The sequence below is a fragment of the Poecilia latipinna genome, unplaced genomic scaffold, assembly GCF_001443285.1.
Source record: "Poecilia latipinna isolate Pla-1442-1.1 unplaced genomic scaffold, P_latipinna-1.0 Scaffold61, whole genome shotgun sequence".
Lineage (NCBI taxonomy): Eukaryota > Metazoa > Chordata > Actinopteri > Cyprinodontiformes > Poeciliidae > Poecilia > Poecilia latipinna.
This window is the reverse complement of record NW_015112677.1, coordinates 1172523-1190587: the sequence shown is the minus strand read 5'-3', so window position 1 is coordinate 1190587 and position 18065 is coordinate 1172523. Positions and strand designations below refer to the sequence as shown.

Here is an 18065-nt window from a genome sequence, read left to right as displayed (position 1 = left end):
CCTTTCTTTTTTGTGGCATATTAAAAACTATTATTATTATTTAAACATCTTTATTAGTAGGACAGAAATCAAATCCTTCCTTAATTAGTTGACCAGCTTTTTACATGTCTGGGTCACTCCAAAAATATTATATTACATATTACTTCTAACATTAACATACTGTGCAGTTTATCGCTTCAATGTCCTACGTTGGCCACTCTAGTCAAAGACAACATTAACAACACAAACAAGCCAAACACGTTTTCTCCCAAAACGGTTGCTAGATTATGGAAGAGAGATGCAAACACTGTGTGAGAGGATCCCAGAACTCCTGAGAGATATTTCTTCAAGACAATCATTTACTAGTGAATTTTCTGCACATATTGTAGATGTACTTCTTCTTAGTCTGATTAGGAAACTAATGACATATGAAGCCTTTATTGCCACTCTGTGGCAATGCTATGTAGAGTAGTTTATTACTTTTAAACAAGTTAATCAAAAGCTGGCTACTTCATTTTTTTTCTTTTTTGTTAGAAATTTTCCAGTATTTCTGATTTCCTTTTTTCACTGAGTGCAAAATCGACTACTGAGGGGAGTTTGGGACTTAATAAAGGAAAAATATGGCCTCTGTTTTAATTAACAGTTCAATTATAACACAGCTAATGGCTTACTAAATATAATAGGTTTATAATTCAGAAACTATGATTAATCACCCGATTATCACTTTGTGAAACTGCAAAAAGTTTCAGTTCAGGCACTTAGCCAAGCATTGCAAAGTAATAACAGTCCTTCAACTTTTCCACCATTTTGTTTCATGACATTTAATTGCGATTTTCTTTGTGTGATGAACACAAATGAGTTTGTGAAAAGAAGGGAAAATGATACATGGTTTTCAAATCTGTTCATGTAAAAAAAAAAAAAGGAAAGAAAGTTGGTCATATCTATTCAGCTCCCATTAGTGAGTACTTTAATATTTCTGTACTATTATTACTATGGCTGTCTTTTTAGGGTCATACTCATTTTGAAAGGTGAACTCCCCCCGTAATGTAAAGTCTTTTGCAACCTCTAGCATTTCTTCTCATTTTTATCCAGCTTCCTTATCCTCCTTAAGAATGTTTTTTCTACATCCTAATGGAGCCACCACTATATTATAAGTGATAATTTGTCTTTACAGTGCTAAATTTCAAAAGCATACCGTGAGCAGGCTTCCTGTCCTGGCTTCATGTTTGCGAAACAATTGTCTGAAAATGCAAAACTAGCTAAACTCAACTAATTAGACAGCATTGTGTTAAGCAGCTCTTGAACTGAAGAAAATGTATGTGTGGCGTTTGGGGATGTGTTTGTGTGGGCATGGGCCCAGTGAGGCAGAAACGGTGCCAGCAGCTTTTGAGGAGGGAGCATGTGTCCAGCATCCACCGATGTTGTGCTAGGTCACAGATGTCACCTGGTCCCTGCCTCACCCCACTCCCCCTCCTCCCCTCCCGGCCCCTCCGCTCCAACTGTTTGTGGGCAGCTCCACAAGAAAGCACGGACATACAAAAAAAAAAAAAAACAAGATTCTTTGATTGCTTAGATCTTCTAACTATTGAAAAACTGACCACAAAACGAGAACATTCAAGAGAATTCACAAAGCAGTCACATGCAGAAAACCCCAAAATACTACAGAAATGCTACCCAGAGCTGCAGGCAATGTCAGGTTGCTATGGTTTTGCCAAGCACTTACAGTTCATGCTACACTAAATTAAGCATTGGCCTTAAACACATCTTATCAGCCTGGATAAAAAGCCTAGCAATGGATAATGTACTTAGATAATGTCAGCTGCAGGAAGATGCGTGAAACCACAATCACTGAATAAATGGAACAAAGATCAGTGTGTGTACGGGTTTGTGTCTGTGTGGTGAGAGCATAAAGGCTCTGCTAATCGCTCAAAGGGGCTCCCCAGCCATCGTGTGGTCATCGTTTTGAGAGGGCCTGAAATTCCTTTTGCATGCTTTGCCACTTGTTTGCTCGAGAAGCCAGAGTTGGTTCGCCGCAAGAAACCACCATGCAGATTGTTGATGGATGATTTTTCTTCTCTCTCTCTCTCTCTGTCTCCCTGAAATGTGCCCACCCACACATCGCTGACATTTCTTTTCTGTAGAGTCTTTAAATTACCACGCGTATTAGTGAAGCAATGGGAAGACTGCTTTTTATTCTTCTTCTTAATATTGTGCGCTTTCGAGGTCAGTGGCTGCCCCCGCTCCCCGCTGTTCGTCTTTACTTTCTCCTTCACTCCCCCGCCTCAGTCGCCAACCCCCCCTGCAGCTTGGAGGACACAAGCGGTTACACCCAGTGTCCCAGCGGAGCACCGCTTTGCTCTGACAAGATCAGCATAGGACGGCACAGCACACTCCTGCTCCACGCCTGCCTCCATTCCCTTCAGCTGCCACCAGCCACCCACTTGCTGCCAATTGTGACTCATTTCTAATGACACCAGCCAGGGCACTTATCTGTGCTGGTTCAGTACCATTAGGTAAAAGTCATATTGTCACAATTTCTGTTACTTATTTAGACTACTTCCAGTTTTTTATGTTAACATTTTCAACTTTAAAGAATCGGATGCCTTTACACAAACAACATGACAGAAATTCACACCAGCCCTGTGTGGCCTGCTATATTAAGACCAATGTCTTTCTGGTGTAAAGTGCCTTAAGTGGTCATTATGACACAAAAAGTGCTATTTAAGTTCAGTCGATTTACTTCAGAAAGAAAGCTTTCAATGTGTCGCTTTTTTAAAAGGAAGAATATTTGGCAGATCAATTTCAGACTAACATTAAAACAATTTTTTTTCATTATCATAAGCAATTTGAACTCAGCTGGTTGGCACTTCTGCCTCTTTCCTAAAAAGTAACGTCCTTTAGTTTTAGTTAGTTAAATGGCAGTGGACAAGGGCCGGAGTGAGACTTTCACAATCTGACAACCTGGGTTAAAATGATCACAGTTTTTACAAGATCACATATGAAAAGAAACAAAAACAAATGTAATTTTATCAGATGATCAACACATTTTTCAACTGCTGCATAATGTTAACATGAGCAACAGAGGATGCTCAATTCGTTTTCATTCACCGACTGTCCAAAAATTGTCTGTCCTGTAAAAACTAAGAAAATCTCATTGCTAGTTGACCAGCAGTTGGGGAAGCGTAGCGCTGATTACTGCGGAGCTTTCTCTGGACTCTCAGTAGTAAATCCTCAAACTGTAGGAATGGCATTCTGCTTTTTAACCCCGACTGTTTGAAACCTTTTCATACATTGACATTGGTAAATAGTCTAAATGCCAGACCAAAGCGTGATGGCCAATGTCTACTAAACCTAAAAAGGTCATCTTGTTTTCAAGTTTTGATAACTCAAGACATGTTTACTATTCCTAGTAATCAGACCCATCCAAGGGCACGATGGAAAGTTGTGCCAAGTTCTTGAGGAGAGGGCATGAGCACAACATGAGGGCTCGAACTTCTAATCCCAGTTAAGACAAGCCCGGCAGGCAGGCCGACACAAAGGAGCTTGGTCCAGTGTTGGTGGAATTAAAGCAAAGCCTCCTCTCTGTTGTTATGTTAATCCACAAGACAATGATTATCTGTGGGGTAACGTTGCCACAGTGATAAACGTGGCTCAAGAGTGCTTCAATTAGGACAAACAGAGCGAGTGAGGCGGGTGATGCTGCTATGATTGAGAAAGGCGTTTTGTTATTTCCTTTGAGTAGATGGAGCAGCTTTTAAAACGGAGGGCCGAGTTTACACATGAAGCCTGACTACTCCCAAGACCTAGGTTCAATAATGCCTATAAAATGAGCTCTCACCAGATCAGATCTATCGGTTTCTAAATGACTCCATAAGATGGAGAAATGACATTGAGTAAGTATGCCATATGGGGTTGCATTGTGCCTCATTGATCTTACAATGTGACGGCAAAGCAGTTCGGATGGCTTCCCGGCTTTATTGTCTTTTTTCAAAATGGAAAGTTTCAATGCAGCCATAAAAGTGAATCCATCAACAACAATCCTTTAGCATCTCCTCAAATCAGAGTTGAAAAAGAGCTCTTGGGAGGTATTTAAAGCTCCACATTAACTTGATATGCCGACTTTAATTTGTAGCGATGTTGCCAGATCAAAAAACATCCACACAAAGACATGCTTCTGTTTTTCTCATGCAACTACGCGTCACGAAGCTGTTCTACAGATGCACGTTTCCAACGCGGTGGCACGTCTGGCGTCACACGAGTGTCTTCTCAGTCCTCGTCAAAACTGGCTCAGGGGCGACTGACGCAGACAGGATCCGTCCCACTGGCTCGGCCTAACTCCATGCTGTTTCCTCGGCCCTCTGTCATGCTCTCCCTGCTGCTTGACTGAACGATGTTGCATCATGTTTTTTGGACTGCAGTCAGGCACTTGCTGTGGCTTTCCTTCCTCCCCTCCTCCAATCTGTCTTACAGCTCCAACAACATAATGGGTCTTGGACAGCTGTGTCATCACACTGAGGCCTATTAGGGGCCTTATATCGGACTGGCATGTTGTTATTGCTCTTCAAGACAAAAGCTAAAACTGAGGACAGGGTCTGCCAAACTGGCCTTTCAAAGTCCTTCATGCACCGATGGCACTGGCAATAAGACAATGTCAGATTGTGCAATGAAAGTATGAAAAGAGGAACAATAGGAGACGGCAAAATCTCGGAGGCTACATGGCAGAAGTGTCGGATGGATATGGCCTTGTGTTGGTTTACTGAGGTTCTTGCCATAGGCGAATACCACTCTTATAAATGCTGAGAGGCATTTACAAGCCTGCAGAGGCAGCAAAATGCACTATTTTAAAGAGTGCTGACATGGGAAAGCAAGTTGGTGACAAGAAACTTAACCAAAAAAACACTTACAAGGTTTTTTCTTCATTTGTTTGTTCTTTCTAGATACACTTGCAATGTAACTGGGGCTGTGGTGAAACATCGAGCTTACAACAACAGGCAAACTAAGTATGCCCTAATACCATAAAGGTTTTATGCGAATATACACTAATGAATCAGCCAAAGACCAGAACGGGCTGTATTTTCCTTAACTGGTTCTTATCATCAGGGCTAAAAGAAAAAATTAGATGATTTGATGGAAACACAGCGTGTCCCTGTCTTTTCACAGTCAAGTATTTGAGGATTTTTCTGTTGAACTTAACTCACTTATTCATGGAATATTTGCCTATTTACATGTTTTTTTTGCCCCATATCCAAAACATTCTCAAGCACATGAGGATTGGTAAGCTGAAACACCAAGGTTAAATACTACTTGATTGTTACTACTTGGTGGTTGCAAAGCCCCCAACCCAGGAGGTCCACTCATTTTCTTTGGTGCCAATTGGCTGTATCAATGTAGAATTAATTAAATACCACACAGAATGCAAAACAATCTGAAACATAAAACCCCGATATAAAAAGTAAACAGGGAAAACAATTGACCAAAAGGGAAAATAAGAACTAGGGTTTTTTTTTTCCGTTCTACAAAGTATCAAACTGTGCCAATGCTAATCTATGATAGTAAAAAAACGTGCTCCATAACTGACTGAAGTTTCAGAGACACCAGAGAGCATATAATCTTGTGTTACAATAAGTAAGAAGCTTAATGTAGAAGGAGATTATATATTGTAGATGAATGATCAAAGTTGTAGCACTGCTATGAAGAGAAAACTTACAGACAGCATAACGTCACAAACAATTCAGATTCTTATTCAGCTGCAGCTATGCAAACTATTAAAAACAGAGGGATTACATATGAAAAGAAGAATCAGACGTCAACACAAAGTAACAGTACTAATTGTACATCTCAATTTGCTTTCACTGTAGCATCTGGTAATGGAAGCAGCCCACTTTTTCACTTCTGCAAATATTTATTTTTGGGGTGATGTGGAACAGAAAATTCAATTGTTTCTTGTGCATGAAAAACCGCTGTCATCCCGTTGCCTGCTTTGTCTCGAGAGTAATGCATGTTGCTTTCCATAAAACACGCGCATTGCTTAGACTGACTGCCCCTGCAACCAATAAATAACCTCCATCTGCACTGGCACAAGGAGAGGATTTTTTTATTGACAACACAGCATAAAATAAAAGAAGAAGCATCAATATTGCACTGGCTGCAACACAAGCATTATAAATTCATTTTATAATTCAATCAATAACCAAAACATTGGAAATGAGACTTTCCTTGCCAACAGAGCTCCCTAATACCCAGGAATACCATTAAGCGATCATAAATTGAACATCACTGTGAGGTCTAATAAGAGATATTACAACTGTATCCTAGGAGGGGGAACGCTCCTGGAAATGTTTCAAGATACATCTATTAGGTTAATATAACAATAAATCCTTTCTTTAAATGCACTGCAATTACAATAACTGTCAAAACATGCTGATGTGATGCTTTCTCCCTGCTTTGTAGCTCTAGTTGCTCCGTGCTTTAGTATTTTGCTGAGCCGACCACATGAAAGCCTGAAGTAAAGCTTGCTCACTGTGGGAACCGCAGCTGCTCCTTGACATGTCGGTTGTCCTTGGGTTGCAGAATGATTGTAAAAATAGCATGCAGCGGCCAAGGGTAACGAACTCAAACTGATAGAAAGCGATAAAACAAGTGAATGTATTACCTGCGCTGAGTCACATTAAGAGTGACAAAACGGTCGTTTGTTTTTTTCTTTTTTTTTTTTTCTTGTCTTACTGTCGGATCATCGTAAAAGTCTGCTCATGTTTCTCCTGACTACCAGGAAATGAGCTGTGAAAGTTGAGGAAAGTTTCTGAATTTTAAATCCGCTGCAAAGAAACCTAGCAGAGAATGATTTGTGCAATATATGAACATAAAATCCACTTTTCATAATTTATCTCCGATAAGAAGGCCATGCTGCTCACTATGCTACAAGGGAAAAAAAAAAAAAAAAAAAAAACAGTTTAAAGGAAAAAGGAAATCATTTCTTGTGAATTAGTTACAATTAAAGGCCTGAGATGTTAGGATCAAGGATTGCATTCAGTCTCTTATGGTCATATCGAATCCATGTACCTGTAACAGGCGACTACTTAAAATTCCACTCCTCTTCCTTCTCTGCATTATCAGCTGAATCTTTTGCTGATGACCCCAATTAAATCCCCCTCACTCCATTGTGCAGCGATATAAAAAAAAAAAAAAACAACTAAAGCATGCTGTGTCCTTAGATATATCCGCAATGTTTCGAAAAGCACAATATGTACCAAACAATGCATTTCAGCTTTGATTGGTATATTTACAATTTTGTTCCGGTTTTTCATCATATTTGGCTTAAGTTAGTGATTTCCTATATTTCCCAGAGTGCTTTTTAACAAGCGCTATAAAAAGAAAAGTGAACAGAAGAGGTTGTTTCACGCAGCACTGGATCTTAGTTCGACCTGTGATAAGAAAAGACGGTAAGTGGGGCGGATGTTCCTGGAATCCAGACAGAAAAGACCGCATTTGAGTCTTTGAAGGCAACAGCATAGTTTAATCACTTCTATGTACGTCTTTGTCAAAATCAGTTTCTATGGTGATCAGCCTTTAAATATGGCACCTGCAAAAAAACTCCGGGGATGGCTGGTTGCACAGGCAAATGCATGGATGGATGGACGGAAAGACGTGATGGATATTTTTCATTTAAAAAAAAAAGCTACTTATTTTCAAAGCTCATTTATTCAGCATGTAAACAACAGGACAGGTAAATCACTCCGACACCGATGTTTTTCCACCTTCTACTTTCTCTTATGATTCAAGACCTTGAAAATGTTTAAACAGAAACATTTCCTTTCTTCAGATTGTGAACGTTTACTGTTCATCTTACACACAGTCCCCTTGAGTTATACCGAGTATTTGTTGGCATTTTTTTTCCCCCATTGTGAGTAAGTGTGCCATCGGTGCCTGACTGCCGATTTTGCTGTTTCTTCACAGTTTGACTGCTGTCTGATTACCGCCCCGCCGACTTCCAGAGCACCACGCTGTGCCAGGTGACAGGACTCCTGCGGCTGAAATCCAATCAGGCCAATCCTCTCCGATCCCTCGCAAACCGTTTCAGCCGCCGCCCGCGCGCCGCCGCACCATCAGCGGCACACACTGCGAATGCCACATGCACTTACAGTGAACTTATTGAGAGACATAGAGCAGCAAACCATCCACATTAATCACCTTACCTCTCGTGAACTTGGCAAAGACACATGGGAAAGGGGTTAGGTGTTAAGTAACACTGGATCGCTTCCAGCTTTACAAAGCAGGTAACCTTGCTTCGTGACCTCTCAGTGCAGGTCACAGAGATTAATTGACCCCTTCAAGATCAATAGTTTAACAGTAATCACAACGTTGCCTTACTAATGCAAACAAGCCCTCCAGGAAGGAGGACTAGCAGGAGCGAAACTTCTAGCTCCCCGCATGTGAGCAAGATAATGCCCACCTTTCATCACATTCCAGCGCCCACTTTCCAGGGCCTGGGGATGAACCCTCTGTGGACACGTGAAGAGGTCACACACAGGGCACTCGATACCAGTTAGCACTAAATCAGATATTCCTGACTAAATGGAGGACATTCAGTGTGTGTGTGTGGATGGGTGTGTGTGTGGATGGGTGTGTGTGTGTGGCGATGCAGCGGCTGCTGGGAAATTCCGACTCGGCGTTGAAAGCAGAATAATCCCAAATTTTCCCCCATGCAGAGGCAGGCCTGTCACACAACCTTTTCTACCCAAGTGTGGGAACTGCACCAGTTCTGTCACATGAGCTCATAGTCGTGCTCTTTGCTGCCTTTCTGCATGTCGCTGTGAGCCTGAGCACTCCGAGTTCCAGTTGGGGCTATTGTCACTATGATCCTAATGTCCAGCGTCTGGTTCTTCAGCTATTCTGCTGTGTTCTAGAAATGATCTGAGTGTTTGTGCCTGGAGCACGGCAGCCATCTCAATCTCCTCCTCTATCTGCTCTTTCCAAACTCCAAAACCTTTGTCCTACGTATCCTTTGATGCCATCAGAGCGGGTTGTGCGTTCAACACACTCCGGTTCAGAGGAAGGGCTCTTGAAGACCAAAGCAAACTCAGATCCAGCTTTAGGTAAGGCGTTGTGTGGCGCCACTTCCTAAAACCCAGAAAGCACAGCGTCTTCTCGGGCAGCTGAGAATTTTTCACAGCGTCTCTGAATCCCTCCAGCCCTCCGTGCTCGCTCTGATCCCGTCCTCAGCCGTGGACTCACAGCGGCTAAAAGGCACTTTGATGGGCCCAGGGTACTGAGCACCAGGGGAATCTGCGAGGATGTGGGAGGTTTTGAGGGAAGATGGGGGGTGAGGGCTGTTTGTGTCCCACTGTGAATCCCTGAGCAACTTCTGATGAGCTAAAAGTTCCCACTGTGTGTCATACCCATTTGAATTCAGCTGCTAAGGAAGAGAAAGAGCTGGAAACCTTCATTTGTTCTGATCTAGTTATGACACTCGCAGAACTACACACATAAAAAAAAAAGTTTTAATGTAGCAAGTAGCATTTATGAAGTGACAGATTAATACAATGATGAGAGTGATTGTTGTCGTTTTTCTTTTTACAAATAATCTGAATAGTATACCATCCACGTTCAGTCTCCCTGTATCAACAGTTTTTCATTGCTATTGTAGCTAAAAATCTTTTGCTATGTAGAAATTTATTTACCTTTTTTTTTTTTTTTTGCAAAATAGCTGTAACTCAGTCAAATTGAATCAGCACATTTGGGAATGTAGGTTTTCAAGACTGCAAAAATTCTCAACTTTAGTTCTGAAAACTGAGTTGGCAATTCTAAGTCATGAAAATGTGTAATTCCAAATTATTCAATTGTAGCTTTAGCTGTGTAGTTGGGGTTGTTGATATGCCAGAAGGTCAACCTCTCTGCAGTTTAAAATACTCCCAGAGCCTCTTGAAGGGTTTCTACCAGGACTGACCACTACGAACTCTGAGAAGTGTCGCTGTCCCTGCTGAAGAAAGGCATCCACTCAGCATGACGTAGCCACCACAGTGTTTCGCAGCGGGGATCTTTCTATTTCCGGATGACGGATTGAAGTGTGCTTTGGAGAAGTCCAGAGCTTGGGATATTATTTAATAGCTTAACCACAGTCCTTTTTTCTTTTACTGGGCTTTTTATTCCCTAATGTGGTCCAACAAAACTCTAAAGCCCCAACAGAACAGCTGTATTTTTAGTGGGACTCCATTACACACACAGATGCCAATTAGTTGCACTGGATTTTATAGTGTGCGCGAAGAGAGTCGAATACTGGCCAAAAGCTCGCCACTGTCCTGCAACATTTGGATGCATATCTGCTCCGACACAACTAACTCAAAAGGCTAAATCACCTCCTTGGCATGACAGACAGTTTTTAAAAACCCGGCCATTATAATTTCCGTAATTCAGGTAGCAAATAGTATCCAAAGATAAAAGGACAGTAGCTCACCGAGAGTGGAGTTGCTAATCCTTGGTCAATCCCATAAAATCCCTATGAAGTTAACGGTTGTAGCATGACACAGTGTGAAAAAACTGAAGGGGTATGAATACTTGCAAGTATTAATTCAGGAGGAGAGGGAAATTTATGCAAAACCGCAGGAGGTCGAGGAACTGCAGAGTTATGTGCTTCTTACCTATACCAAGAAAAAAAAAAAAAAGGAGGAATGGAAGTACAGGATGCCCATTTCTGGAGCCAAGAAGACTCACTTCCCAGGCATGGCTGCTGTAGCAATAACTGCCCAAGATATATCAAAACCAAACACATGCAAGTCTGCTTACTGTGAGGACAGAAATACACATCTTTTCTAATGTTATCTTGTGTTTTATTTCTCTCTCTCCTGCTGAGCAACCTCCCTGCAGGGCCAAACAGAGCCAGGGCAGTAGACCATCTGAGGTAGCATTCAGGTCAAGCCCTTGCACTGGTAACAAGTGAAACAAAGGCAGGTCACATTCTAAGCTAAACTATGACCCAAATCTAACATTGTAACATCTTTCATACCCAAACAAAAGATAGCTTTATGTGATATAAATCCACCGTCTGGAAAAAAACTAATCCAACCTAATGCCACAAAGCTGTTGAGTAGAGCTACTATTGTTCTTTTCAAACTAAACTATTCCCAACTCCTCAGTGAGACAGGAAGATAAACAGCAAGAGGCTTCTGGGGCCTTACTCTTTCACCTGCTGGAGAATGCTATCAGCCCGGATCAGTCCAGCTTGTTCAAGCTGAGCTTCAGCAGCCTCTCGGGCCGGTCCTCGCCGCCATTCTCCATGGAAACCTGCCTCACACTCACCCTGCGATTGGCTCACACAATCACCAGACAGACACTCTGTCTTACAATACAGATAATAATGGCCCTCTGCAAAGGATGACAGCGGGAGAAGACTGATGGAGGAACAGCTTTCTCCTACAGACTTTGCCCTTTAGCCACGTTCTGAAAACGTATAAAAGAAATTCAGTGCCTGCATACGTACCCTATATATGATGTTCTCTTAAAAGTCTTCACCACGGAACAGGGAGGAAAAGAAGTACCGGTCATGTCAACATTTTTTTGAATTATATATTTTCAATAGGTTCACTGACATGAAATTAGCACTAAGAGTGGTTAAAAGCCCAAGTCAGAAACCTCTAATGACACTCGCAGTAGAGTGCAGCGATCTGACCGATCTTTAAAAAGCCTGGCCTGTCGATTCCAATTTTGGCCAATACAGATTTTTTTATTTGGTCTAAAAATTTTTGCTATCGACAAAGTGGCTAAGTTGGGAACCATGGGGTGACTTTTTATAACCGTGCACACTCAGACCTAAGTGATAGGCACTTTGAAGCTTGTTTAAAGTTTCCTGCAGAACATTTGAACAAACCAATATGACACTGGGAGAGCATCGTCTTATGAGATAGGAGCAAAGCTGAACGCTTTAAATGAAATTGCACACACCATGTTTGTAAGAGAAACTTGAAAACCAACATATCAACTGTGAAGTTAGGAGCTGGGAATATTTTGGTGTGGGGTTGCTTTCTAGAATATGGTACTAAAGTGGTTTGATGTAGTGAAAAGAGAAATGTAGTTGGGACATTCTTGACCAGCTTAACAATATAAACTGTCAATACCAACAAAGGTTTTCCTCCTAAGAACTGAAAACATTTCACGCAGCATTTTCAGTATTTATTTTCTGTGCCATTCCACCTTGTTGCACAAAACCTAATTTATTGACCGTTTTGTTTTGTTTTTCTTTGTGTGTTTATGTAACTCGGATAGTGAATTTTGTGTCAATAGCCCCATTAAAAATACATTTATTGTGGAAAATACTGACATGCTCAGTTCTTATTATTTCCATTGTACACAGTATTAGATTAGTAATTGGTTTCAAATGATGGCAGAGAAAAAATAAAGCCAACATGAAAGGCAGATATAACAAAATGCCAACCAGTTGCAAACAAACGTTTTTTTTCACAGAACACATCTACAATCCCATAGATATTTATTCCCCACATTTAACAAAGGCATCTTTTCAATAGTTTGTGCTTTGTTCAGATATAGTATAGCCTAGAACTGAGGTTCGCTGCACTGAGATGAACAATTCCAACAAAACAATGCTTCGCCATGAACATGCTTCCTTTGGTAAGACTGTCAACACAATTTGCTACGAGGATTTTAAGGTCTTGCATAGAGTTTTTACTTCCCTGTTGTTTATGCTCAAAGTATGAGGAACTCCACCTCAAAATATTTCTTGAAAATAAATCCTCCTTCATTCAGCTGCCCCCCCACCCCTCCCAAAACCCCATCCCCATCATCAACCTACTGACGGAGACCCAGGATATATCTGGAACAACAAAAGCAGGGAAGAGAATGTATACACAGCACACTGAAGCCAATATCAAGCATTATACACACACTGTACACTGAGCCAAAACACTGTGATGCTTGAAATTAGAATGGCTTTTCATGCAAACATGGGCGCTAGCTGTGCAGGTGACGGGGCTGCTGCTGCAGACAGAACTGAAATGAAAAACAAATGCTATTTTAAATAAAACTCCACTTGGCAGTGAGTTGCTGCACACACACACACACACAAAAAAAAAAAGCCAAACAAACACAGAAAGGCTCCTCACCATGTGACAAATGCCAACATTTTATGTACAGGTTAAATTATCACAGGAGTCACCGCCAATTTTTGCTCAGTGCAGCGCGCCTAACGGCTTTGGCAGAGCAACACTAATGTGTTTAATGAAGTCATTAGTCAAAAAATGAAGACAGACAGTGGTGTGAGGTTTTCGATGTGGGGCCATAAAGGGCAGAAAGAGGCAGAATGAAATAGAGGAAATGGACCCTACTTCTCAAAACGCATTACATATGCATGTGACTCAGTGTAAACATGGCAGGAAAGGTGCCAGCGTGCTGAAGTCATTTGTTTGAAAAGTCAAAGCTGGTTTCTGCTAAAAAAAAGAAAAAAAAGCTTCAAAGCCTTTTTTGAAAATATTAAGGAATCATTCTGACTGCCCTTGCCATTATTTGATTTAATCATCAAAAATTGCACAGCCTTGAATTAACTACTCCAATGTAATTATTTGCACTTGACAGATATGAATACCTAAGTTCAGTGCAAAAAAAAAAAAAATGGCACGACAGCCCTGATCAAAGCAAATTGTAGCCGAACAGTGAGTCACTTTTGCTTTACGTAAAATAATTGGCCACTGACAGTTGAGAGGAGTTAAAATTTAGGCAGACATCTATCTGAGGCAGGCCGGAGTACAAGACTCGCGTCTCACCCCCCCACCGCCATCACCGCCTCCAACTATGGCACAGAGTGCTGTCGCTACAATATATACGGCTGTTTACTTATTCATGAATGGGTTAGGGCAACTAACTCAATCAATCTGCTCTGCCAGTAACCAAGGCAGGCTTTATAAGATAACATTAATGATGAATTAGTTGTCCATAGGTGTCGAGTTTCCTTCCGTCTTATCAGCAGCTGCAATTCAAGTAGGAGTGTTGGTGTAAATGGATTGGGAGTCTGGAATTATTACGGCACTTATTGTCAAAACAGTTTGCTGTCATGCAAGGAAGATGAAAAGAGTCTTATAAAATAAACAGCAGAGACAATAAATAATACTGGGATTTTTCTACGTCTTGTTGGCAGGACAACTATTGGTGGTGCACTCCACAAGTATGGGCTGCCAAAATGAAGTCACAAGCCAGAAATGGCAGCAAAATATGTGCTGTCAACTCTAAAAAAGCCATGTCTTTGGTGAAACTTGGTAGTGGCAGTATCATGTGGTGGACAATTCATTAATAACTTACGTCAGAGGTTGTAAAGTTATTAACAACCTCTGACGTTGTAAAGAAGCTTATAAATCGGGTAAAGTGAAACCGTCCAACAGGACAAAAACCAGAAAAATGAAGTCAAAATAGGTTTAGATGACGTAATGTGTTAAAATGGCATAGTCAAAATCCATTTCTTGACGTAATTGAGAATCTGTGGCAACATTTGACAATTGGCTCACAGATTCTCTACATCCAAACTGACTGAAACAACAACAACAACAAAAATCATCCTCTGGAGCTGCAACGCTGGGGAAGACCATATAACTTTCTTGATCTATTACATAAAAACCCAATAAAAACGCAGGGCAGTTTGTGGTGGTAACAATAAATCATGTAAAAGCGAACGGGTCACGAATATTTACATGCAATGTACTGTATGCGTGCAGTTTCCAAAGAGCTGCACATTTACACCAGGTCATTTCTCACCGTCCACGTTTAGCACGTCATTGTTTCCGCATGACGTCTTCGGCCTCTGTAATCACACAGCTTCGTAAAGTTGTGTGAGACAGAAGTCACCCTATCACTATCCTGGTGTAAATGCCAGAGCGTGTCGTTTAATCACCGTATCAGAGGCCTTATTAAACCACACCTGAAGATACTGAAAGCAAACTCCTGCCTGGCTGTGCTGATTATTACCCTGCACATTTTCTCATCCTGGCCGCAGCAGCCAAGCGATGATGCTGACCAAACAGGCAGCTGCATTCACAACAAAACAAGACGACACAAGAGGATGCGCAACTAAATGTGTCAGGCGGGTTTCTTTCCAGGTTGTGAGTCACATGTGTTTCACTCTTTCTTTCTTTCTTTTTTTTTTTACGGTATTATCTCATGCAGACGCCACAAACATACTTATATTTTTGAGCTAAGTGGCTTCTAGCTCTAACTGTACCTGAAAGAAAAGCTGTCAAATAAATGATTGATTCATCCACCACACTGAAGGTACGGTCTCACAGCTGAAACCAAGGTAACAACAACACAGGTCCCACTTGCTTTGCTCGCTAACAAACAAAGCGTGGCACGGAGCACCGGCTAGCATCCTCACATCCCCAACAGAAGACGCACAAGCACGTCCGAGCGGCGGCGCTCAGATAACGGTAACAGGCATTGCTCTCTGCCGTGACCGCTATTTGGCTACCCTGATCTCATCAGCCGCGACGCAGTCAACAGGCCGGGAAACGTAAGCTGAAGCGCTGCCTCCTTCTACAGCGTTTGCGTTCAAAATGAAAGCGATAGTTCGCTTCCTACCTTTGTCTGACGCGCCAGCTTCCAGAGGCATCCGACCGGAGGCACGGCGGGGAGGCTGCCGGAGGCTGGGTCTGACGCGAGTCTTGTTGCTCCAGAAAACTGAGCAGAAAGGCTGCAGCGGAAACAGGAACTAGAGGAGCTCGGGTCTCTGAATACGGCAGTCCAGTCTGCTCGGTGGGGATCTACTGAATGGCCGGTGTCAACACGGAGCGGGGAGGAGGGAAAACACAACATCCGGTGGAGAATTTCAAAAATAAAAGTCTTTGTAATTTCATCTTTGAGTGGCATTTTTGCCGGGGCTTTACTTTGTGAAGTTATCAAGTCAGTTTATTACATCTTTACAAAGAGCGTCAGTTTATCTCCAGAAAAAAGTAACACAATTCTGTCCAAATCCAAGATCATTTCATAGTATCGTATTCTGAAATTCAAATCCAGTAAGATCAAGTGCGGTTCAAATCCAAATTACACTACAGGACAATTTTAATTAGACCCAGTCTGAGGCAAAGAAACAAGCCAGCAGACACAAGATCTAATTCTCAAACTTCACATTTGTAATCAGATGACTTTTTGAGGTGAACCAGATGCTTAATCATGTGCAGACAGAAACTTTGAAATTAAGGAAGTATAGCCTGGGGATCAGTCTAAATTTATTGCAAAGTAGCCACTAAATGCAGAAAAGAAAAAGCAACTGAATTAATTTCCCTGATTCATTAATTTTATCGTTTCTGCGGCAGACCAGGAGTTTGAAGTTGACTAAGTTTCTGTCTGGTCCATCACCACAGTATTTCAAATACAGATGAATAATGCAAGATCACAACTGGATGTCATTCAAACTCTTACCACTAAATGGGAACAAAGTGTTGGTAGAAGATGCACACACAGGCACCTTGGCTGCATTAATAAATCCAGAAACAGCTTGAGGCAATTTCACAACCACATAGTGTAACAGAGGTTGCATAGAAAGTAACCAACACACACAGTAGTTATGCTCATACAATAGAGAATCTTCATACTTTCATAGTTTTGTTAGAGGGATGGTGTCATACTTTCCAAGCACATAGTGCCATTTCATGATGACATCACCCTCTCTTTAAGATGTGTTTGATAAAGCAATGTTTTAACAGACATTAACATACATGATACAGCCCCTTTAGAAGAAATATTTCACTTCATAAGTTGACATCACGCCTCCCCTATAGCAGCATATTTTGATCCTGTTCATTTCACAGGAAATCTTATTTTATGCACACTGTATTTGCAACTAAATTCTAATTAGAAACATAAATATTCCGATATTTCTTCTCACGACATCTAATTAAATATGGACTCTCTTCCCTACTCCACTGAGTTTTATAGCCAAGTTGCATAGCAGACATGGATACCAGCCTGAATAACCCAAATAAGTAAACTGGCCTCCAAAACCTGCTTCAATAAATAATGTGAAATGACTGTGATAAATATAACAAACATGCTTAGCATCTTAATGTTTGACTTACGACTAAATAAAAAAAAAAAGTAAGGGTGTTAAAAGCACAACAGCTTTAACAATTTCATAGAGGTATTAGTGATGGTGTGGGTTGGTGTTTGAATTTGTGGCTGTGAGATCAAACCTGTTGCATCCCTCCACTATTTTACAATGTTTACACAATCATTTAAAACAGAAATATCAAACATTGTTACTAAAATATTCTACCCTTAATTATTATTAGACTTACTAGTTATATTTAATTGATATTTATTAGTCATTTCATAATGTGTTAAGTGCACATCTTGAAAGATTTTCTGGCCTTTATTTTTCAAAAATGATTGATGGGTACTTTGAAAACTTAGAAAATGTGGTGTTTAGGAAAACATATATTTAATAAAAAGAGCAATTCTCTCTTTTTGACCCCCAAAAATCTCAGTTCGTCTGGCTTCTGCCCCCAACAACCCCTGCTAATTTCTGTCTCTGCCCTCTCTGACTTTACCGATGCAGATTTGCAGGGAAAGACACAAACATAAATAAAAATGAAGCACAAATTCCCCCCCCCCACCCCCCCCATCAGTTTCCTCGGGCTCCATACGCAGAACTCACCTTCGTCCTTGTTTTCAAAGTGCCTCCACCTCCCACCAGAGGCTTGGGTGATTTATTTTGAAGGCGTAGCAAATTAATTTCCTGCATGCGTGTGGCTGATGCAGGTTGGCTTGATTTTGGCTGCTGCGGATCCTGGTGTGAGTGGGCTGGAATGGACGCACCAGCGTCAGGTTGTTGTACTGCAATTCACTCGGGCTCACATAGTGAAGGAGACGGTGCCAGCTGGAGTCGCTCCCTTCTCCTCTGGAGCCACGCAGTGTAAATGCAAAGTGATCATTCCTCATTTATATCGATATTGCCTATTACTTCCCAAGAGGTGTGCTCGGTCTCAGCCTCATCTTTTTAGATTACAGTTTGCAGATTAGGAACCCAAGACAAACTTGAAATCCACTTTAATGGATCATGCATTGGAAAAATCCAAGTTTGGAATATGAGAGGAATTCAC

The 18065-nt window shown here is 41.3% G+C and overlaps 1 protein-coding gene across 1 annotated transcript in view; it reads right to left on the bottom strand.

The window, feature by feature from the left end:
- Positions 1–15771, bottom strand: part of LOC106963015 (alpha-(1,6)-fucosyltransferase-like) — a 92999-nt gene extending 77228 nt beyond the window's left edge. Inside the window, exon 1 of the mRNA XM_015057732.1 lies at positions 15547–15771. The gene's annotated coding sequence lies outside the window, so the exon portion shown is untranslated. The remainder of the gene's footprint in view (positions 1–15546) is intronic.
- Positions 15772–18065: the final 2294 nt, after the last annotated feature.